This window comes from Podarcis pityusensis (genome assembly GCF_964106645.2).
Source record: "Podarcis pityusensis genome assembly, chromosome: 12".
Lineage (NCBI taxonomy): Eukaryota > Metazoa > Chordata > Lepidosauria > Squamata > Lacertidae > Podarcis > Podarcis pityusensis.
The window spans coordinates 26,995,334-27,018,638 of record NC_138037.1 but is presented as its reverse complement, the minus strand read 5'-3'; the positions used below and the strand labels follow the sequence as shown (position 1 = coordinate 27,018,638).

General features: G+C 46.3%; 1 long non-coding RNA gene across 3 annotated transcripts in view; it reads left to right on the top strand.

The window, feature by feature from the left end:
- The window catches only part of LOC308459755, a 239,035-nt gene that overhangs the window by 30,392 nt on the left and 185,338 nt on the right, over positions 1 to 23,305 (top strand). For all 3 annotated transcript variants that reach the window (XR_013978305.1, XR_013978306.1, XR_013978307.1), the window contains one exon: positions 20,308 to 20,536. This is a non-coding gene — a long non-coding RNA (uncharacterized lncRNA). The remainder of the gene's footprint in view (positions 1 to 20,307; positions 20,537 to 23,305) is intronic.

The following is a 23,305-nucleotide window of genomic DNA, read 5'->3' as shown; positions in this document are numbered from 1 at the left end:
TATTTATTTGAAAAATATATAAACCACCCTCTATCCCCTTCATCCATGAATTCCAAAATGGTGTGCAAATACAATAAAAAACCATGACCTTCATAATGAATAACAAATTGAGAGGCAAAAACTATTGATGAAAAAACTGCAAAGCAGGGCTAAAATTTAAATATTTGGACAAATAAGAATGCCTTAGCCTGGTGCAGCAGTCAGCAATGAAGCCTATTTGGGGACAGCATCCCAAAGTTGGGATGCTGATAATACAGTACTAACATTTTAGCTAGGCAAGAGGCATAATACAGTAGTCTCTGAATTGGTTATACAGGGAAGGAAGAAAATGATACACTGTAGGCAGCTGCATCATGTGAGGCTAAGTTTATTGTGGTTTGGGTCACTTCCATGAAGTCTTTTGGCTTAGGCCTGGTCTGCACAAATTCCGGTTCCTTGATCATACAACTTCAGTCAGCAGGCAGGGTGGGGGGTGCATGTTGGAATTTTGCTCCCCAAATTAAAACAAATATTTGCTGTGTGGGAACAACTTCATGCACCTCTTTTTTTCTTTTTCTTTTTTTGGTTAAAAAGTGTGACCCTGTAACAACTTTATGGTGAGTACCGGCGCCTACTTTTCTAGAAAAATAAGCACGGCATATGGTACAAAATAAACACTACCCATGAAATAGATATTAAAACCAATACTGTTGAAAGGAATCATATCATTTAACATACTCTTAAAAATTTCACAAACCCAAACAATGCTGATGATTATAATATGAAGACTTGTTTGCTGAGTCTATTTTTGGTCTGCACTGGTTATGTTGAGAATGAATGGTTGTTCCTCAAGTTATAGTAAGCAAAAATATTTATGAGTGACAAAGTGAACAATGCAACCTGCAGATTAGTGTGAAATCTCATTGGGCTTATCATTAGTCACAGCAGAAGATAAAGGGCTATCAATCGATCTGTACTTACACTGAAAAGCTTTACTGCTATAAGTTTCAGATTTCAAGCTCACAGCATGGATTGAGCATGTTTTACATGTAGAATGAAATCCAGTTATGAACTATATGGGGGATGTGAAATCTGAATACGTGCCCTTTATTTATGTTTACCCATTCTTAAGTAATTGTTTTTGAATATTGAGAAAGTTGGCCCAATCTGAAATGCTGTTTTGCTTGCCATGTTTCTCAGTTTTCAGACATGGTTCATGCCCATTTCTCCAATCTGATGTGTTTAACTTCTCTTGCTTGTCTCACTTCTAGTGCCGTACTCAGCTCAACTCTTCATATATGAACAATAGCCCTACATATGGCACTCTGTAGCAGAAAGTAAACATTATAACTGCAGTTACTTATTGGAACCTAAATCTTTAGAAATGATTTCCAAAAGCCATGTAGGAACTACAAACTGAGCTACATGCTATCTTGCTTTAAGGAGGAGTATAAAATTTACTGACTAATCCCAAGTATGTTAATTCAGAGACAAAACCTATGTAGTTCAATGTGGCTTCCTAACAAGGGTGTTCAGGACTGTAGCTTATTTGCACAAGAAGCATATTCAAAATCAGTGAATTCCACATCTACCATTTCACATCCTTGTGATTCCATCCCTGGATGAAGTATGCTGTTCATTGACCTGGGGAAGGACTTTCTCATTGATGGCTCCATGCTCCTGAAAAGCCCCACCCTCAAATGTGATTCATACAAACTCTGTGCACTATTAGGCACCAGTTAAAAATGCTTTTGGCAGGGACAGGACATGGGGAGGTGAGGTTATGAGCTGAGGTTGGTTTACTATTGGAAGAACAGCTGTTGGTAATGTCTACTGTGAATTTTAATGTTTAGGGTTTAAAATGTTGTTATTATTTAGTGGTTCTTAAATAATTAATTCTAATCCACCTGGGATCATTACGTGAGGAAAGACAGGATATAGATTTAACAACAGCAACAACAGCAACAGCAGCAACAACAACAACCCTATGGGGTTGACTATACTGCCCAGCTGATGTATTTATGGAAATAGTGACTGATGCAATGGTCATAATTACTGATGGAATGCACTATTTCTATTTTACATCAGATGAAAACCTTAATATATTTAGGGGGGAAACCCTAAAGATAAGAGAATCTAGTACAGATGGAAAGCACTAACACACAACTGAATCTGATATACATTGGAAAGTTGTTTGACTCTTCTCTATGGATTACAGTCAACTAACACTTCTTTAGAGCAAACACATTGAAATTAATGGAGCTGTGTCAGCCTACTCTTGAGAAGAACTTAGTTGAATACTACCCTATGGATTTGGATATGTCTTAAGTTTTTGTAACCAAATATTGCATGGTGATTTTTGAGATCAAGAAGCATGGTTTTGTCTACATTTGGATACAATTAGATGAAGCAAGATGACAGGCGGAACCTTTCAAAACTGCCCCGATTTTTTTGGTTTCTTAGAATTCCTGAGCAACGCTGGGTACAAGGCTGCTAGTACAGAAATAAATTGCAGTTAGTTGGGTTTTGCCTGTATTAAACAGAGAGCAGGTTAAAAAAGGTTCCCTAGACCCAATGAGGTTTTGTCTTTCTTTTTCGACTCTCATCCCCCACTCACCCATCTAATCAGTTTTATGAGAATTCATGCCAGCACCCCTTCCCCAATACCACAAACCCATCAAGTATCATTGTAGGAGAAAAGGAATGCAAAAGATGCAAGTATTGGCATTCCCTTTATTTTAAAAGAAAAGCTGTCCAGGGGTATGCACATTCGCACCAGCCTTCCATCCTACAGATGACCAAAGATAAACTGGTTATTAGACTTGTTCGTCCAAATTACAGGAGAGTATATTTGCATTGGCAGAGTGGTGGGTAAAAGAATATAAGGTTTTCTATGACAATGTAAACCCCCAGTTGAGAGGAAATGCTGAATGAATGCAAACCATCTGTAAGCTACCCACAGCAGCTTGGCAATTTAGCACAATCACACTGCTCTGAGACTGCTACAGGGCAACATTCCCAACCGTCAAACATACAATGTCATTTTAAACTCGAGTTTCTATTGAAACCAGTGGCGTTCATCTCCCAGTCTTAGAACTGTGGAGCAACTGTTCCAGATCTAGGCTCTCCTGTTATTTGAGTAGATGTTTAATATCTTCATGCCCTATTGAATTTCTTTAATACTAGCATTTGGGGTGAAAAGTTTAAAAAAGCGATATGAAAATCCTTGATGCCTGAATATGTATGTGTGTGTGTGTGTGTGAGAGAGAGAGAGAGAGAGAGAGAGAGAGAGAGGGAGAGAGAGAGAAAGAGACTAAAATGCTCATTTAGATTAACTAATTGTGAGCCAGTTTTCTGTCTGAATTGTTTGACATATACTTCTTATCTTGGCCATGAGTCATTGTGGTCTGTTGCTGTAATGTGTATTTTCAAATAACAAACATTTTGGTAATTAATCTGATTTTAATATGCAGTTTAAAAAACAAACATATATTCCTTTCTCATGGGTTTTACTACGATCTAATACAGACTTCCTCAACCTCGGCCCTCCAGATGTTTTGAGACTACAATTCCCATCATCCCTGACCACTGGTCCTGCTAGCTAGGGATCATGTGAGTTGCAGGCCAAAAACATCTGTAGGGCTGAGGTTGAGGAAGCCTGATCTGTAAAGTGGTACTGAGGAACCCTAGGCCAAAGTACTATTTTGTTTTGACACCTAATCTTTTGCAGGAACCGTTGCATGGCTCTTTTGAAAACAGGCATAACAAACCACATGTCCAATACTGTGTTGTATAAACATTCTCAAACAGCAAATTATAATACAAAAATGTTCTTGGGTTTAGATATTGCTAATAACCCCTCCACCCACATATATTCCACTTTCTTATATATGACTTTAGGACAGTGCTTCTTATGATGTTTGTGGGATGAGGCCATGGATTCAGAGGAGATTGCTCTCAGAACCAGTCTCCACTATATCTGAACCACTGGCACATGATGAGCCTATTTTGCCCTCACCACTCTAGTCCATGGAGTTTGCATTGCCAGATCCCAAGGCTGCCACACCAGAGGACTTGAGCGGATGTTGGAGTCAATGTCTGTTAAATTATTATTCATTTCATTTCTATACCGCTTTATATTAACAATAAATCTCAGAGTGGTTTACAACACATTAAAACCTCAAATAAAGCAATCCAGCAAAACATTACTGTCAGAGCTGCTTCCAGATCCTAGCTCACAGAGGATCACGCTAGCCAGCGATCATTAAATAAAAGTCTTTATTGAGTTACAGTTTCCATTCTCAAGCTGCTGCGTGCAACTCTACGTCTCATGGTTAGATCGGCGAAGCTCCATCTGAGTCTCCGCCCCTTGTACACCAACTTAATATCCTAGCCTTGCTCCACCTTTTCCGCCTGACTGTTCTTCTCTGGGTCCCTCTGCCCCCCGGGGTCTCTTCCTTCCGGGATTCCTCTGACGCTGACCCCCCTGACTCTTCTCCCTCCTTTCGGCGGGCTTTAGGACCTGGCTCCCTTTCCGGGCTGCCTACTGCGCCACCTTCCTGTGCATTTGAACTTGGCACGCGCGCCCAACCTTCCACCTTCCGTCTGACCGTTTCTTCGCTCCCCGATGGAGGTGTGGCCACTCCTGACTCGTGCCCTCCCCCCTGTTGTGAGCTGCCAGCGCTTGATCCCTGGCGCCCTTCCTCTTCCCTGCTCTCTGGCGGTGACGCTGGTCCTGATTTCCAACTGCTCCCCTCTGAGTCCCCTCTGGCTCTATCTTCCTGGGGTGTCCCCCTAGGCTCCCCCCTTGCCCTGGCCACTGGTGCTCCTTTCTGTGAATCTTCTGATTCACTGGAAAGACTCGGAGATCTCGGGTCGTCGTCATCACTCATCTTTTCTTCTGCCTCCTCCCCCTCGCTCTCTGTTTCCTCCCTTGCCCTTGCCTCTGCTCCTGAACCCCTGACATCCATCCCCCCCTCGAAGCCCCCTCTTCCCCCCTCCCCTCCTTCCGGTGCGGGATCTGGGTGCTGCCGTGTCAGGGGGACGAATGTCGGATACAGTTCGCTTCCCGTGGCGGGCCGCCATCCGAAGTCTTCCGGTTCTTCCTCCCTGCTCTCGTTGACGACGGTCACCTCCGCTTCCATCTCTGTGCCGCCGTGCTCGAAACCCGGGTCGTCCCCGAAAACGTCCATGTCCGTCTCTCCCTCGTTGCCTTCTGGAGACGTTGCTCGTCCTGGACCCTTCAGCCACCTTCTGCGGAACTGCTCCTCTGGTCGATCATCCCACCAATACGAGGGTTCTGAAGCAGATCCCGAGGGTGACCCCTCTGGGGAACGGGCGTCTCGTGTCGGTTCCTCGTCCGAGTCGAACCCCCGGAACGTGCTGGCTGAAAGCGTGGGCGTGAAAGGCCAGTCGTCGAAAAAGTCTGCTGGCATTGGCCTATGTGGGAAGAGGGCATGAAACTCTTCTTTGAGCAGAGGTTCGTCTAAAGCGTAGCCCGGCACCCAGCTGTTGGCACTGGCCGGGGTGCCCTCCTTGGCGAGAAGGTATTCTACCCCCTCTTCCCCCCATCTGGAGTCCAAAATCTCCGTGACTTCGTTGATGCGCTCCTCCTGTGCCACTCCCCCTTGCCCGGTTCTCTCTCGGAGCGGACCCGGTGCCGTTCCTGGTTCCTGAAACCTGTGAGGTGCCTTGTAGGGAGTGAGCACCGATCTGTGGAACACCGGATGCATTCTGGAACCCTCCGGAAGAGCCAGCCTGAAAGCCACCGGGTTGACCTGTTCGTCGACTTGGTAGGGCCCCAGTTGTTTATGCCCTAGTTTCTTCTTCGCCAACGACCTGGCCGGCACTGCGTGGGCTGCTAACCAGACCCAGTCTCCCACATGGATCTCTTCGCCAACCCTTCTGTGTTTGTCCGCTTGTACCTTGTATGCGTGTTTAGCCAGCTCCAGGTGCCGCCGCAGCTGATCGTGGACCTCCTGCAACTCCGACGCGAACGCATCTGCTGTCTGCGGCTCCCCTTCCCCCATTCTTTCCAGTCCCGGGAAGGTTCTAGGGTGCCTCCCGTTGTTGGCGAAGAACGGCGTGACCCCCGTGGACACGTGCTTCGTGTTGTTGTAGGCGAACTCGGCGAGAGGCAGGTAATCCACCCACGTCGCAGGCTGTTGATTCGCATAACATCTCAGGTACTGCTGCATGATGGCATTGACCCGCTCCGCTTGCCCGTTGGTCTGCGGGTGTCTAGCCGACGCCAGGTTGATCTTGACGTTCAGGAAGCCCATCAGCCTCTGCCAGAAGTTTGAGATGAACTGTCGCCCTCGGTCGGACAGAATAGACCGCGGCAGACCGTGAACCTTGAACACGTGGTCTATGAACAGTTTGGCGGTTTGTTCCGCCGTGGCCACCTTCGCACACGGAATGAAATGTGCCATCTTGGAGAACAAATCCACCACCACCAGCACAGCCGTCTTGCCCCTCGAGCTGGGCAGATCCGTGACAAAGTCCAGGGCCACTCTCTCCCATGGCTCGAACGGAGTTTGCAGCGGTTCCAGCAGTCCGGCCGGCGGTCTGTGCACTGGTTTGGCCCTCTGGCAGGTGTCACACCTCGCCACGTAGTCCGCGACTTCCCCTCTCATTCCGGGCCACCAGAAGTCTCTGGCTACTAATTCCACCGTCTTCTCCTTGCCAAAGTGCCCGGCAGTGGGCGCGTCGTGCAGCTGCTGCAGTACCTTGGCGCGAAGTTTGTCTCCCGGCACGTAGATGGCCCCTTTACGGATGAGCAAACCATCTCGCAGCTGGAACTCGTCGGTCGCTGCCGTGCCCCTGTGCACCTCTGCCATCTTTGCTTGCGCGAAGGAGTCATCCTGCAACGCTCGTCGCACCGCATCCAGGTCAACTGTTGCCGCCGCGCACGCCCACACTGTCGGTGCGAAGATGTGCATGGCGGCCGCTGGCGTTGCCTCCTCCAGATACTGTGGCTTACGGGAGAGAGCATCCGCCATGATGTTGGTGTCCCCCGGGACATACTCTATTCGGAAGTCGAAATTCGCAAAGAACTCAGCCCAACGTATCTGCCTCTGGTTCAGGAACTGTGCCGTGCGCCAGTGCTCTAGATTCTTGTGGTCCGTGCAGACCTGCACCGTGTGCTTGGCGCCGATCAGGAAGTGCCTCCACGCTTTGAACGCTGCATGAATGGCCAGCAACTCCCTGTCCCAGATGGTGTAGTTCTGTTCGGACTTGCTGAGCTTCCTTGAGTAAAACGCTCCCGGCCTCCAAACCCCCTGCGGGTCTTTCTGCAGCAGGACTGCTCCCACGGCTCTGTCCGAAGCGTCTGTCTCCACCCTCATCGGCCTGCTGGGGTTGACATGAAGCAGCTGCTCTTCCGACGCGAAGAGACGCTTGAGTGCCTGAAAGGACTGCTCCGCCTGCTCTGTCCAGATGAACTTCTTTTTCTTGGAGCTGAGCGTGTCCGTGATGGCCGCTGTCTGCATCGCAAAGCCTTTGATAAACTTGCGATAGAAGTTCGCGAAGCCGACAAACCGTTGGACCTCCTTCCGGTTGCGTGGGCTTTTCCAATCCAACACTGCTCGGACCTTGGCGCTGTCCATGGCGAGCCCTTTATCAGACAACTTGTAGCCCAGGAAATCCACCTTGGTCACGTCGAATTGGCACTTCTCCAGCTTGGCGTAAAGCCTATGTTGCTGTAGCCTGCTCAGCACTTCCTTGACGTGTCTGTCATGCTCCTGCTGCGATTCCGAAAAGATCAGGATGTCATCCAAGAAACAGACGCACGTCTTGTAGAGGAGCCCCGCCAACACGTGATGCATGAAAGCTTGAAAAACGTGGGAGCCATTTTGCAATCCAAAAGGCATAACTCTATATTCGTAGGTGCCCAGGGGCGTGAACATGGCTGTCTTCCACTCATCTCCCTCCCGCATGCGAATGAGGTTGTATGCCCCTCGCAGGTCCAACTTGGTGAACACTCTGCCCTTCCGTACCTTTGCGAGGAGGTCGTCGATTCGGGGCATGGGGAAGTCCGATGGCTTGGTCACACTGTTCAAGATGCGAAAGTCCACTACAAGTCTTTTTTGGGGCGTGTCCCGCTTCTTAACAAAGAATACCGGACTGCCCCCCGCTGCCTTGGACTCTCGGATGAAACCGCGCTCCAAATTATGATCTATGAACTCTTTGAGTTCCTGCAGTTCGTCCTCAGACATGGAATACAGCTTCCCTTTGGGCAGCGCCGCCCCCGGCAGCAGGTCAATTTTGCAGTCATATGGTCTGTGGGGGGGTAGCCTGTCTGCCTCTTTCTCGCAGAAAACCTCCAAAAATTCTGCGTACTTGTGGGGAACCGCTTGCAGCGTGCCTAGCTGCAGCTGTGACTCCTCTTCCCCTCCTTCCTGCCTGGGCACGATGCAGTGTTCAGCGCAAAAGGAAGAGCCGAAGGTCAGCTGCCTCTGGTACCAAGCCAGCGTCGGGCTGTGCTTGTCCAGCCAACTCATGCCCAATACAATGGGCGTGTCCGATAGTTGAGTGACATTGAAGCTGATGATTTCCCTGTGATTCCCAAGTCGCATCACCATTGGTGGCGTCTGCTTCACCACTTGCCCCCCTAGCAGCTCCCTGCCATCCACCGTGACAACCTGCAGGGGCAGCGTGGCAGGCAGCAACTGTATAGCGTGCCGGTCGACAAAGTCCTGCCCTATAAAGTCCGCATTGCTTCCGGAGTCAATGGTGATTGGCACGTCCATGGTGATTCCATTGGGCAGCTGGAGCGACGCGGTGAGCTTCACTACCGGTTTGGGCGGGAGGGGGTCCATGGGCTGTAAAATCTCTGGGGACTGCTTCACTGACACGTCTGGCTGGGCCCCAGTGCCTCTTCCTCCAACCAGACTCCTTCGTTTCCCTGCTGTGGTTGTCCTTGCTGCGTTGCTGCAGTTACCATTGCTGAGGCTGCAGTGTGCTTGTGGAGCCTCTGGGGACACTCTTTCGCCATATGCTGTGGATCATCGCAGATGTAACACTTCCTGTTCCCTCTAGGAGGCTTCGCTTTCACTGCTGCCGGTGCTAGGGCTCTGGCTGCTGACTGAGCCCTTGCACCTCCAACCTCCATAGGTTCCGCTCCTCCTCCTGGCGGAGGCGTGGATTGCGCACGCGCTGCTTCTCTGGGAAGGAAGGAGGAGCCCCTGGCTGGTTCGCGCCCTCCACGCCCTTCGTCCCTGCTCCACGGACGTCCTTCCAGCCGCACCCCCACCGCCAGCGCCCTCTGAACGATCTCCTGCGTGGTCCGGGGTCTCTCCCCCCTCGCAATTTCATCTTTAACCGAGCCGTGCAATCCCTCCCAAAACAGGTCTCTTACAGGAGCCGAATCTCTGTCCCATTCCAGGGCACTGACCAAAGCGAAAAAGCGGGCATGGTACTGCCTTACGCTGGCCCTCCCTTGCTTCAGTCCATGTATCTCCTGCCGAGCAAGATCCACGTCAATGCTTGATAAAAAGCACCCATCCATCGCTTTAATAAAGGCATCCGCATTTTGGAGCGCCGGATCCTTATCTCTCCACAAATTGCGCAGCCATGCTTTAGCATCTCCATGCAAATGGGACATGATGAATCCCACCTTCTCTTGCTCATCTCTAAAGTCTTTGTTCAGCAGTTGCAGTGCACACATTACATCTGCTCTAAAGTTGGGGTACTGTTGCAAATTCCCATCGAAGTGAGAGACCAGACCGCCTGTTCGTCTCCCCAACCCAATCCCCTCCGGTTTGGGTGTCAGTTGCCCTTGCTTCGTAAGCACTTCCAACCTGACCTGGAGATCCCTGTAGGCGGCAGCTGCGTCCTCCTCTCTCTTCCTGGATGCAAGAGCCTCGGCATTCAGTCGTGTCACTGCTTCTCTGAGTTCCACTATCTGCTGTTCGGCCGTCATGTTGTCTGCCGTTCGTGAGCTCGCTAGTAGGCACCCGCTTTCTCTCCTCTCCGCGAGGACGTAGATGCCCACAGGCAGAGATGGAGCTTACTGTCAGAGCTGCTTCCAGATCCTAGCTCACAGAGGATCACGCTAGCCAGCGATCATTAAATAAAAGTCTTTATTGAGTTACAGTTTCCATTCTCAAGCTGCTGCGTGCAACTCTACGTCTCATGGTTAGATCGGCGAAGCTCCATCTGAGTCTCCGCCCCTTGTACACCAACTTAATATCCTAGCCTTGCTCCACCTTTTCCGCCTGACTGTTCTTCTCTGGGTCCCTCTGCCCCCCCGGGGTCTCTTCCTTCCGGGATTCCTCTGACGCTGACGCTGACCCCCCTGACTCTTCTCCCTCCTTTCGGCGGGCTTTAGGACCTGGCTCCCTTTCCGGGCTGCCTACTGCGCCACCTTCCTGTGCATTTGAACTTGGCACGCGCGCCCAACCTTCCACCTTCCGTCTGACCGTTTCTTCGCTCCCCGATGGAGGTGTGGCCACTCCTGACTCGTGCCCTCCCCCCTGTTGTGAGCTGCCAGCGCTTGATCCCTGGCGCCCTTCCTCTTCCCTGCTCTCTGGCGGTGACGCTGGTCCTGATTTCCAACTGCTCCCCTCTGAGTCCCCTCTGGCTCTATCTTCCTGGGGTGTCCCCCTAGGCTCCCCCCTTGCCCTGGCCACTGGTGCTCCTTTCTGTGAATCTTCTGATTCACTGGAAAGACTCGGAGATCTCGGGTCGTCGTCATCACTCATCTTTTCTTCTGCCTCCTCCCCCTCGCTCTCTGTTTCCTCCCTTGCCCTTGCCTCTGCTCCTGAACCCCTGACAATTACTGAAAAAAGTCAACTATAAAGTATACATTCAAAGAAACAAAGTTAACAAGAAACTAAAATGTTATCTTAAATATTTCAAAGTAAAACATTGCAAAAGTCAACTACAGAATGCACATTAAACTTAGTAAAGTTAACAAAAAACTGTAAACTTTAAAAAAAATATTAAAGAAGTCAAAATAAAATGCACATTTAAAACATCATAATTAGCAAAAGAATAAAATATGATCATAAGCCTAGAATGTAACTGCTGCTGTTGTTTCCAGTCCTGCCAGTGGTGGTTCATGGCAGGTGATGGCTCAGGCTCAATGACCTAGGTCTACACCAATAGACAGCCAAGTTGGTCTCTGGCCTCATATGTAGCCTCAGCTTTTGTAGCTGGAATCAATCAAGGCTCTGCCCTCCCAGGCCAGGTGAAAAAATACCTGCAAGGCAGGGGGCAAATTTTCCAGGACTCACAGCCAAGATAGTCTTTAATGGAAGAAGCTTCTGTCATCGAAGGTGGAATTAGCCACCCAGCTGGAGCTCTATTGAAGGCTCAGGGTGGAGTTGTCTGCTGCTGAAGCAACATTTGAGCCTTGCTCCTATGAGGCTGCAGCCTGCATGCTCCATAGAGCTGTCCAGAGTGCTGTCTGTATCCTCAATTCCTACCCTGCCTGAACCTTGACTTGGCTCTGCCTTGCCTTGCTTGTGTTTGCTTTGCTCTGCTGAAACAGGGACATAGCCCTATTTGCCTCACCTGACTATACTTTGTCAGGGCTGAATCTTCAGCTATGAACATCCTGCTTGGGGTGTTCTTGCATTGCTGTTGCCATGGCTTGGAAAAGAACACTAGCTTTTTTATTGAAAGTGTTTTGCTCCGTGAAATATCACTCTGCCTTTGGTTTCTTTTCCTTGCATATACCCCTGACATTTATTTTCCTTCCTCTCTCTGCAATGGATTCTTGTCTCCCTCCTACTCTTCAATCCTTGATCTTTCTGCCAAGTGAGGCAGCTGAGTCCAGCCCACCAGGTGGTTGCTGGCACCATTCAGCTACATTCTGTTCTACCTCCTGCTGTTCTTAGTCAGGATTGTGGAGGCATCCACAAATCCTGGCCCTCGAGGGTATTGGCTTAAGCCACTGCTGCTGCTGATTTTTGTCAGAGGCAAAGTCAGAGCTTGCTCTTCTGATTTAAGAAAAAAAAAATGTTCCAATGACAGTTGTAAAGGTCATTTTTATTTTTTTGTCTTCTGCAAATCTCTGAAACCATTCCATGATGATTTTGGACTTATTTCACCCATACCTAATGGGAAACTACAAACTTAGTTTAGTATCATGGCAGCATACACACACCAAGTAAAAAAGTCCATTCTAATTAAATCCATATTTTAAAAGTGTTTATGTTTCCACTGGGTAAGATACTCACCCCCCCCCCCAAAAATTGAAAGTATTAGGAATCTAGGAAGCTACCTTCTTCCATCTAGTTCAGTGCTGTCCACACAGAGCAGCAGCTCTCTATAGTTTTAGACATGGGACATTCTCACCTTACCTGGAAATACTGATAATTAAACCTAGGAACTCCTACGCTCAAAACAGATACTGTACCACTGTTAAATTTGCCCTGAATCTAATCATATTTGAGGAGGTGTGTAGCCATTAAGAGGAAGATAGACAGCAGACTGGCAAAGCTGTAAAGGCCACTTTTTGGAGGTAGCCAATAAGAGATCCCTCTGAGCTATGACATGTTTACACTGCAGAACTAAAGCACATTTCTTGGATGAGGTAGTGATCCACAAATATCACACACACACACACACACACACACACACACACACAGACCATTGATCCTTTTTTTTGCACAGTGGAGGAGTGATACTTCAGCATATACAGTGGTGCCCCGCAAGACGAATGCCTCGCAAGACGGAAAACCCGCTAGACGAAAGGGTTTTCCGTTTTGGAGGTGCTTCGCAAAACGAATTTCCTATGTGCTTGCTTCGCAAGACGAAAATGTCTTGCGAGTTCCTGCGGGGTTTTTTTCCTCCCCCCCCTTTTTCCCAAGCCGCTAAACCGCTTATCAGCTGATGGCTAAGCCGCTTATCAGCTGATCTTTAAACCGCTTAACAGCTGATGCTAAGCCGCTTATCAGCTGATCTTTAAGCCGCTTAACAGCTGATGGCTAAGCCGCTTATCAGCTGATCTTTAAGCCGCTTAACAGCTGATGCTAAGCCGCTTATCAGCTGATCTTTAAGCCGCTTAACAGCTGATGCTAAGCCGCTTATCAGCTGATCGTTAAGCCGCTTATCAGCTGATCTTTAAGCCGGCTAAGCCCCTAATACTGTAGCGCTAAGCCGCTAAACCTCTAATGGGCTTGCTTCGCAAGACGAAAAAACCCGCAAGACGAAGAGACTCGCGGAACGGATTCTTTTCGTCTTGCAAGGCACCACTGTATACAAAGCAGGGGTGGGAAACCTTTGACCTTCCAGATGTTGCTGAACTACAACTCCCAGCAGTCCCAACAAGCCTTGATTATAGCAGTTGTAGTTTAGCAATATCTGGAAGGTCAAAGGTTCTCCACACCTGATATAAAGTAAAATGCTACCATATGTACATAGGCCTGATCTTACTCCCCTTTGTTGAGAGGGGAACAGTCACACAAAGTGCACATTAAGTCTTCATTTCATGTGTTGTTTTTGTGTGTGTGGTGAGGCAGAGACCAGACCTTTGGTTGGGTAGAGATATGAATCAGCCCTGTGGGATTTGCTCAGAGTAGTGAGCAGAGCTGGACAAATTCATTTCAAATAAGGGCAACATTACCACCACTATTAATTTATTAATGCCTTCAAAACCACCACCTCAAGGCAATTTATGCATTTTGTTGACCTATGGCTTTTAAAGTTGCCTTTTGAATGTACTTCATGGTTTTAAAAATCAAGTTTAATTCTACATTGGTTCTGACAGTTTCCTACTGAAACCAGACTTATGTGCACACCTTAAAATTCAGTTTGGAAAAGTATTTAGTTATAAGTGTAACTGTTATGAAGTAGTATTTTCTTTTCTGCAACGGGGAGACACAACTCTGAAATGTTGAGGACTGAATTAGATGATATATGTGTCTGGCTTGTGATACACTCACTGTTTAATAAGCCCACCAAATACTAAATTTTTACTAGTGTGACATTATACATAAAGCCAAATTCATCATACAGTTTTAATGCTGACCTCCTACTGTGTTTTGCACAGAGAACTGAGCCAGGATGTTACTCTTGGCTTAGAGTTATGGCATGATACAGGAGACTGAATACTGAGGCTTGGGTTATGAATGCCTTGACACAAGACAGTCAGTCAATATTCTGACTGCAACCTGGAGATACTGCAGACTGCAATTTCTTAGCTCAAATCTTAGTTATTTTGCCAATCAATGTTAATAATAAATACTTTGCCAAAATGTCTTTCAGGTCTCTATGCAATCATTTGATTTTCATCTGTGCCTCATTAAAAGCTATTTTATTAGCACTGAGATTCTCTGCATATATAAGCCAACCTTGGCTCTAGGTTGGTCAAAGAGAATTTAATAAAATTCAGATGGTGTACAAACTATCAGAGGGATATAAAAATTCTTCAGACGTGCAATAACAGCTTCTGTTCCTGGCACACTGTAATATCAGCAAACTCCAGTTCTGTTTTCTCTTTGACTGTAGATGGTTTGGTTCACAGCTACATTGAAATTGAACAGGAAATCAAAATATTGAAACCCAAATATTTATATTTTGCACTTTTTATAAACCTTTGTGGCCATTCTGTGGAATGATAGAGTTCTGCAAGAGCAATGCACTTTAAACATTATTAAGGAAGGGATTTCTTTTTATTAAAAAGACAAAATCTCATTGATGATTAATATTCAGGAAAAGAAGTGTTCTCTGCAGAAAACATAATTCTGCATGTTCAATTTACTATAGCAGTAAACTGAAGATTGGGAAATTGGTTGAAACCAATCAGAATTACAATCAAAATTACTGAGACACAGGGTATTTTAAATAACTGAAAATTATTTGCTATGCAATGATTTCAGTATCTGATATTTGGCTGTTAATATTTGACTGTATTTAGTAGTTTTTATATTCAGTATTTCATAAAATTTGACACCTGACATTCAGATGAATTTAACATCTGAGGGCCTGCTTTGGACCAAGGTTTGAATATAAATTTAAACAAGCAAGCAAAAATATAGGAGGCTGCCAAGGCTACCTAGAATGTTACCTTTAAAACACGACACCCCAGAAACATTAGAAAAACAAAAAGATCTAAAGGGTTTTTGTGAATTTCAGTATGAGAAAAGAAATGGAAAGCAGACTCTTTATGAGTTGAAATGCCTCCTATTGCAACATGACTTCTGACCAGCCCTATACCAGGGAACATTTCATTTCACTTTTAATTTGTATACTGCCTTTCTCAGTTTACAAGCTGAAGATACAACAAAGTATGCAACAAAGATCAAACACACCTTACAACAATCTGATCCAATACAAAAAAGTCACTAATAAAAACATAACTTTAAAAGAAACAACATATATCAAATAAAGTAATACTCAGTAATCCATTAGAATATAATAGTACACAATAAAATTAACTCTCAAAATAAGAGCAAATAATAATTAAACAGAAACTCAATCTTAACAATTACAATAAATAATTACTATACTGTAATAAATTAAAATAACAGCAAGTCATAAAATACCACAACACATACAAAACCATGTAAAAGGATCAAGCTGAAAAACAAAGACACATAATCATAATTAAAAATTAATAAAACCCTGAACTCCTCTTTTCCCTTTCCAGCTGCTTCTGCTGTTCTTAAAGTCAAGGCTTGGGAAAGACTGCAGGATGGTTTAAGACAACAGAACAGGGGAGGCAGTGGCATCTATACTGATTATAACAGTGGGTAATTGCTATTAAATGTTAATAAAATTAATAAATACGAATAGCTAACTATGCATACATGGGGGGGGGGGGAGAGAAGGAAGGGCCTTTAAAGTAAATAATGAAATAGGTACTCAACTTAAGGAAATACATGGGAAGGTGTCTTTGAATACGTCTCCTGAACCTTAAAAGCTCTTACACATTCTGATGTCAGGGACTGGGCAGATAAAGAGGAATGGTGGAGGTCACCTCCCCAGGATCCTTCCAGATAGAAGGAAGGGGAAGATAGTATCGATCTAGAGGAGGGGTTTGGGTACAGGTCACACCCCAGAAGAAGAAGAGGGAAGAAGTTGGGAAATAATGGAAGATGAGGAGCAGGAACCAGGTAGCATTGAACAGACAGAGCCTGAGCAGCAGCTGACTGACACACTGCCGGTGGAGAGTTTCCCAGAACCCGTTCCCTTGCTGTGAATAGCAGAGAAGAGGGCTCAAAGGTGGGTGGCACTTAGTAGCCGCTGTCAGAGGGAGGAGGACTGTGATGAATAGGGAAGTACAGAGAAGGGGAGGTGGAGCTTCACTCGAGGCTACGTCGGATGATGAACAGTGTGGATGGAATTTTGTCCTGGAAATTCTAATAATAAAAAGGAACTGAAAAGCTCGCTTTCCCCCCTGTCTCTCTGCTTTACTGGGCAGGCAGCCAGTAGCCGCCAACAGCACCCTGACATCCTGATTGTTATGTAGTAACTTTAGGATTAGAATATGGGTTCAGCTTGCTAATCCTTCTGCCTTCTATTCTGTGTAGAGAAGGCACCCCTAAACCCGGCCCTACAGATGTTTTGGCACTACAGCTCCCATCATCCCTAGCTACAGGACCAGTGGTCAGGGATGATGGGAATTGTAGTCCCAAAACATCTGGAGGGCGGAGTTTGGGGTTGCCTGGAGGGAAGACTGGGTGTTTTCTCCACTCTTTACAAAGAACTGACTGTTGCTTATACTGTAATTGCTGTTTTAGATGTCTGCTTCTGTGTGACAAAGGGAAGACAACCCACACAGGTGAAGGCAACACTCCTTCGAACTCAGGCTTAACATATATCAGGCATCCCCAAACTCAGCCCTCCAGATGTTTTGGGACTACAACTCCCATCATCCCTAGCTACAGGACCAGTGGTCAGGGATGATGGGAATTGTAGTCCCAAAACATCTGGAGGGCCGAGTTTGGAGGTGTCTGGCATATATCAAGAAGAAATCCCTGAAATATTTTCTAATTGTACCTTATTCTATTTTCTGCGGCATAAGTCAACATTTTGTCTTAAATATGTGCCACGTCAGCAACCCATTTACTACCCAGGTACCTGCCAACTTCGCCATCTCTTTCTTATCTTTTATTTTGCTTGCTTGCTTGATATTATTGGCAAGTTGTTCCAGCATAGTACCAATTCCTTCAAAGATATTTGAAACAAACAAAAAGATATCTAATGTATTCTGTGTGAAATTTAGATAGCCAGAAGGATCAAAGCTCCAACAAAAACAGAAAGGAAGGAAGGAAAGCTGGCAGAAATTATGAGTTTCCCCAACTATATTTTTTGGCTCAGCGGGATTAGAAGGAATTCTTTGTTGGTGAACCTTTGTATGCTGTAACTGAGTTATTTTCATATGCAGGCCATGCTCAAAGGGAACATTCACATGATGAAAAGAAGTGCATGGTCACAGTACACGAGCTGGTCTGGACCAATATGTATTCCCTGAGCACGTGGCAATCATGGCAATTGGGTGATGAATGCAGGATGGGAAATTCCTCTGTATAGCCGCCAAGCTTCTAAACATGGCCTTTACTTCACCTCACCAAGTCAAGAGATAGGGCATAGCTCTGTGGCAGAGTACATACTTTGTATGCAGAAGAGCTCTAAATTCAATCCCTGACATTTCCACTTAAAACAGCCAGATAGTAGCTGACGGAAGAAACCTCTGCCTCCTCTGCCTGTGGCTCTGGAGATTTTCTGTTAGTCGTATTAAACAAAAGGGGCCAGTAGTTCAGATGTGCCTAGATGGCTGTTTACCCAGTATGGGGTGAATGGCTGTTGCGGCCCCTCACAGCAAGATCCCATGGGAGCCACGCTGAGTCTATGTGGCCAGCAGTTGGGACTCCCCAGGACAGCTGCTTGGAATCATGGGCTTTCCCACCACCAAACTATTTGAATATTGGGCCAATTCAGCCATAGTGGGTGGGCGGGGCCGCAGAGGGGAGCAGATCAGGTTTCACTCTGGTTCTCCCCACCCCCAGTACATAAAAGTCAGATGCGAGTGAGTCCACAATGTGATTCCCCCTCACACCCTTTCCTTTTCTGGGTTCTGCATCTGACCTGGTTCTCTGCTTCCCACATGCATCCTTGCACTGCTTCCCTCCATTTTTAACAACCGCTCTTGCCACTTCTAAGCTGCAGTACCGAAAATATCTGGCCCAGGGCTTCAGTGGTGGTGGTGTGTTCAGGAGCTGTAGCAGCAAAGATCAGAGCCTGAAAGGTGCTTGCTCAGCATCTCCTACAGCAGAGATGTGGCCCTCCAGATGTTAATTGATTCCATCTCCCAAAAAACCCCAGCCAGCATACCTGCTAGTCATGAAAGATGAAAGTTCTAGTCCCACATCTGCATGGCCACAGGATCCTCATCCTTGATTTATAGGATTAGCATTCAAAGTACATATTCCCTGCTTCCACATATTCTGCCAGCTAGCTAAGTGATTGTTGAGTTTTAAAGGAATGCATAGAGCACAGAAATAGTTTACATTAGCTCTATGTTTAGTTTCCCGGGAGCTGATTTTGGCCATGTGTACATAGGCAGGTATTTTGTCTAACTGCATTAAAGCTTCATTGCAAAAACTAAGCTAAACTCATTAAGCCTGAAACTCATATTCAGGAATTACGACTATCCTCCACTTTTTTTTTATTAGCAGTAGAATTGTTCTAAATTCCATCAAACCTGTATTTTACCCTCCCCCTTCAAGTATTGCCAAGCTGTTGAACAAGCACAATCTCACTCTTATCTTCCAGGAACTCAGTTTGCTTCAAAAAGCGAGCAGCTAAGCTGAGTGATTTACTTCATCTTCTTCATTAAAATTCAAATAATAATTAAGCCACAGATGTTAACTTTTCAATGACTGCATTACCGATGGTGAAGGAGGTTCGCTGTACATACTGGGGCTGCTATAACATTGTATTTGGCGGTCAATCCTTGTGCATGTGTTTACCAAGGGTTTAACAAAGGTTTTGAATCTCTGCTGCTGATATTTTTTTAAAAAAATAAAATTATCATTACGAGGAACTGATAGTGTTCCTAAAGCTTTAGAAAGCTTAACTCGATTACACAGTACATGCACACAGAGATTGTTCGGGATGGCTGTTTGCGAATTTTCTTAAGGTTAAACTAGGCAGAATACAATGTCCATAGAGCAAATACTTACGCAGTGCTTAAAATAATGAGTTAGCAGCACTTACAAACAGAAAACAGTCTCAGAGCTGGTATCTGCATCAATTCTTCAGTGATCAGCCTTCTTTATGGTCCAGCTCTCACTTCCATACATTACTACTGGGAAAACCATAGCTTTAACTATATGGATTTTTGTCGGCAAGGTGATGTCTCTGCTTTTTAAGATGACATTTGAGATAGATAGATGTTGAAAGATATAGATGTAGATATAGATACACCATTGTAACTTAGTATTGTCTACACTGATTGGTAGAAACAGGGCATTCCCAGTCCTACCTGGAGATACCAGGGATTGAACCTGGGACCTTCTGGATAGAGAAGATGCTCTGCCACTGAGCTGTGGACCTTCCTTATTGAGGCAGAGGGTGTTACATGAATCTTGCCCAAAGAAGTCTCTCTCCAAACCTGGAGGCTCCACTGATGATCAGAGCCCACGTCCCAAGTCATTCCTGCACAATCTATCCTGTTATTTCCATGGACAACTCTTCCAGACTAGTTGCATGAATCATTGGGAGCAAGGACATTTATTATGAAAAGGTCATTTGGACAAAAGAGCTTGGGAGGCTTGGCAGTGTTAATTGCTCTCCTCTTTGATCAGAAACACTAGCAAGGATTGTGGAAGGCAATAGCATACATCTGGCTCCATCTAGTTAACAGCTGAAGAGACCTATTCTCGGAGTATGATATAATCCTCATTAAAATGAACCAGAGCATCACACAGAGAATCTGTTGGCAATGAGATGGGGAAATTCATATTGCTGCTTTTATATCCTTAATAAACAAATAGCTGTCTACCAGCCCTTTATATTAAATGATTGGAAAGGGTTAAATGAGAATGATTGCCATGGAAATTTCTTCAGCCTTAATGTTTTCTACTTACGTTCCTTTGCTGTATTGAATGCCCTTGTGATAGAAAAGAAAGAACAAACATCAAAAGTACCTTTTAACTCCACAATTCTTTCTAAATGTCTTTAAACTTATAGGCTATACCACTGGCTTTCTATCTTCAAAGCATGCAGGAGGATGAGGGTCAGATACATATAAAAAAATTGTGTGCAATTTAATAAAATATGCATGTGAATTGTATGACCTGCAGAGGAATTATTGTGTGTTAATGAAACATTGTAATGTTAATTACATACTTTTGATTTCTCTTCCCTCCATAGGCTTTATGCTGGTAATTACTGTACAAATGCTAAATTTTTATTGGAACCTAGACTGTGTCACCAAATCTGGCTTCATGACTCAATTGTCCCTAAAGAAAGAGAGGGAGAGTAAAATATCCCAAGAACACTGCAATAAAACTACTAGACAACTGCAGCAACACTAAACACAACTGCAACAACATTGAAATCTTAGATCTCTGCTGATCTTCTCAACTGCCTAGCAGAACAGGTGAGTTTTAATTAAACTTCAAAAGGTCAACAAAGACAACACATGGTGGGCCTCACTAGGGAAGGTATCCCATAATTTTTGTGCCCTTTAAACTCAGTCTTCTTCCCAGCGCCTCCACACAGCCTGTTCATGGGGTTCATTTGACTTGGCTCTGTTCCTGGATCAAACAATTTCCAACTGATCAATGGCCGCACCTCCACTGAGATCACTGGAAGTTATATGAAGTGATGGGATTAAGAACCTGTCATGTCAACCTTCCAGTATTTCTAGCACAGTCTTTCTGAATCATTGACATTTGCCCTGAAGAAGCTCCTGTCTTGAAAGGGAATTTGATAACCATTTATGGTGGCAAAAGAGGGTTATGCAAGGGAATGAGTCTTGAAGCATCATATGTTCTATTTTGTGATACATATTTCATTTTATATAGGAGACAAAGCTGTTAGACATTTGCAATAGGTTTTGAGCTATTGGATTTTTGAAAAATGGAACAAGATGTCTCTGCATGGGTTGGTGTGCCTAGTATATGACAAGTTCATTGTGATTTTAAAATGTGGCAGAACTAAGTGAATGTTTCTTGGTTCCCACTTTTTCACTATTGTTGCACGCCATCCGAATCTCTAAGTAGTGTGAGATTCCAGGGGTTCTAGGCGCTTACACAGGGTTCATGCTTCCTTCGGAATGGGGTACAGTGGACACAATTCTATATGGTTTATTCACACATACACACACAGTCTAAACCTACCATGGAGGGGTTCACAGCATTAACTCCTCAAGAGAATCTTGCTTCTTCCATAGCCACAGTCTTGGATTCTAACAGAAATCAGGCATTGCTCTATCTCTCTGGCTTCTCAGCCTGCTTCCAGCTTCTAGCTTCTAGCTCAAACAACTCTCACCTCTGTCCCTTGTCTTTCTAAGTACCAGCCATTTGAGGGATTGGGACCTACACGTTTGTTTTCTGGCACAGAGCTACTTGCTTTGTTACCTCAACAACCCATATTTAGGCCATTATTTCACCAAGAACCTAGCCTGGCTATTTCAGGAATTTGAATCCTTGTTTAAATTTTAACATTTGCTGGATCCAGGAATTTGAACAGTCTCAGTATACAGCCCATGCCCTCAAACTTGTAACACAATTACAGCTAATATTTCCCCACATTTAGATGTGGTTTTCAGCCTTATTAAAAAAAAAAAAACTTTTCAAAATGTATGTGTCAGGGCTGCCTCAAGTCTCAGCTCACAAAAGACCAACGCCTATCTCTTCTTATATACAAAAGTGTTTATTGCAGTTCATTGTTTGCTTCACATCCGAGGCGCGCAGCCCTACGTCTGCTAGGCTTAGACCGCTGAAGTCCCCTCTGAATCCGTCCCTCCCCTGCACCAGTTTAAGAGGCTTGCGCTGCTCCACCTCTTTCTCTCTTTCCTTTTCCGCAGGGTCTTTCTGCCCGCTGGGGTTTCGCCCCTCCTGGATTCCTCTGACGCGGAATCAGACTGCTCTTGCCCCCTCCTGCGGGCTTTGGGACCTGGCCCCTCCTCCGGGCTCCCTGTACTTCCGCGCGCCTCTACATTTGAACTTGGCGCGCGCGCCCAACCTCTAACCTTCCTTTTAACAGCTACACTACTCCCTTCACTACTCCCCTCCGCTTCCGGGAGGGAGGCTTGCTCCGACCTCCCTCCTTTCTCTGCTGCCGGAGCCGCTTCCCCTGATACACTGAAACCTCCACCCCCTTCGCTGCACTCTGGCAGGGAGGCTGGTCCTGACGCCCAGCTGCCACTTTGGGATCCCCCGCTGGCCCCCTGCTCCTGACACGTCCCCCCTGGGGCTCCCCTGGCCTTGACCACCGGCGCCCCCTTCTGGGAATCCTCTGATTCGCTGGAAAGACTCATGGAATCTCTTGAGTCATTGTCATCCTCTTCCTCGCTGTCCTGGGATTCATCCCCATCGCTCTCCATCTCCTGCCTACCCTGTGCCTCTGTCCCTGAACCCCTGACATCCATCCCCCCCTCGAAGCCCCCCCTTCCCCCCTCCCGCTGCTCGGGCGCAGGTTCCGGGAGCTCCGTTGTAGCGGGGATAGATGCTGGATACAGTTCGTCGATGTCGATCTCCTCTGCTTCCAGTTCAGTGTATGAGTGCTCGAAACCGGGGTCCTCCCCCAACACATCCAAACCCTTCCCTCCCCCTGTTACTTCAGGCGATGCTGCTTGCCAAGGCCCCCTTCGCCACCCCACTTCTGGTTGATCGTCCCACCAATAAGAGCGGTCCGTGTCCACCCCCGAGCACGATCCCCTTGGAGGGCTTGATTCCGGCGTGGTCTCCTCTGCGGAGGAGAACCCCCGGAAGGTGCTGCCTGAAAGTGTGGGCGTAAAAAGCCAGTCGTCAAAATACTCCGCTGGCATGGGCCTGTGTGGGAAGAGTGCATGGAACTCGTCTTTAAGAAGAGGTTCCTCCAGAGCATAATCTGGCACCCAACTGTTGGCGCTGGCCGGGGTACCTTCCCTGGCGAGGAGGTATTCCACTCCCTCCTCCCCCCATCTCGAGTCCAGAATTTCCGTGACCTCGTTGAGTGTCGGGGTCCTCGGTGACTTCCCCCCCCTGGTGACTTTCTACGTGGGTCTGGTGCCGTCCCTGGCTCCTGAAATCTGTGTGGGGCCTTGTAGGGTGTAAGCACCGACCTATGAAAGACCGGGTGCATTCGGGAATCTTCTGGGAGGATCAACCGAAAAGCTACGGGATTGATCCTGCCCTCAACTTGGTATGGCCCTAGCTGTTTG